The sequence below is a fragment of the Pundamilia nyererei genome, unplaced genomic scaffold (genome assembly GCF_000239375.1).
Source record: "Pundamilia nyererei isolate P.nyererei 1_Seehausen unplaced genomic scaffold, PunNye1.0 scaffold00186, whole genome shotgun sequence".
Classification (NCBI taxonomy): domain Eukaryota; kingdom Metazoa; phylum Chordata; class Actinopteri; order Cichliformes; family Cichlidae; genus Pundamilia; species Pundamilia nyererei.
Window position 1 is genome coordinate 649,762 of NW_005187587.1, and position 1,379 is coordinate 651,140.

A 1,379-nucleotide genomic window follows, 5' to 3' on the forward strand; every position below is an offset into this window, starting at 1 on the left:
TGATAGAACTCACTGCAAGGTAATTAACAGTTAATTCACTTGGCGTGCCAAATCGCAGCTTTAGCTTTAGCCTAGCCTGCCGGTTAGTGTCTAGATCGATTCCCCGGTGTGAAAGCACTTCCAATTTTTCCTAATTCATTTTCTAATCACATATTGTACACATGTGAACATTCCCAAGTGTGTTTTAAAACTCCCACTTCACAGGCGGGCCAGACCGCAGCTTTAGCTTTAGCCTAGCCTAGGTGTTTCCTTTACAGGACCTGTAGGGCCTTGATCAATTCCCTGGTGTGGCAGCACTTTCAGTCTTTCTTAATTTATTTTCTGATCACATATTATCAACACGTGAACATTCCCAAGTGTCTTTTGGTGTCTCAGCCATGTGCTTTTAAACGTGCCAGGTCGCAGCTTTAGCCTTGCCTAGCAGCTAATGTTTCTGGTTTGAGAGCTTTGAAGTGGCCCAAAAGGACTGGATTGGTTTTAATGTAGTTAAAATAACACAGTCATAAAGATACTTGAAAAAACGGGTCATTATTAAATTTGACATATAACCCTTTCGTAAATCATGTTCACTAAAGACTATTTATCAATATAAGTAAAAACATTACACATAAAAAACACACTGAAACGCTGGAAATCAGTTTTTGGTAAACAATGACTTTTTGGCACAACGCTGGAGGTAAAACAGGTATGATCCTTCATATCTGGAGTGTGAAGGTGCAGACACAAATTCAGACCTGGGATGTTTTAGAATAGAATTTAGAATTTCTCTGGTTCGTTAGCTTTAGTCAGATAATCACTCAAGATTAGTTCCCAAGTCCTCCTGAATTCAAAGAAATATTCAGGGGCTGTGCTTTCCCACAGGTGAACTCAGGTGAAATGAAATAAGTAGTGGATGCCCTCCTCCTCCGGTACAATGATAACTCAGAAAAGGTCCTTGGAGTAAGGAGATCAGGCTCAGAATTGATTCTTTCTAAGAATGTATATCTGTATTTATAAATGACATATTGAGGATGAATAATGCTTAAAGAATGAGGAATTAAACAGTGACTAATGACACATTTAACAATGTGTCATTGTTATCCACTATTCTATGGATGTTTATGAGTACAAGATCCGTTTTTTCTGTCAAGTAACCTAAAAGATGACTGACTGCACCTTTAAAAATACTAACTTAAATAAACCAAGATAACCCAGCAGTCCATAGGAAATAATCTGTGCACTATGTCACTAACGTTATTGTCACTGCAAATTTAAAAGTAAACATAAATGAACCAAAGTGAAAGTGACATGACTTTGAAGACAGATGTGATCAGGTGGAAAGTGCAGAAAGCTGACTGATGTCGATCTGTCGCTGCATTAAATGTTGGTCTGTCCTGTAT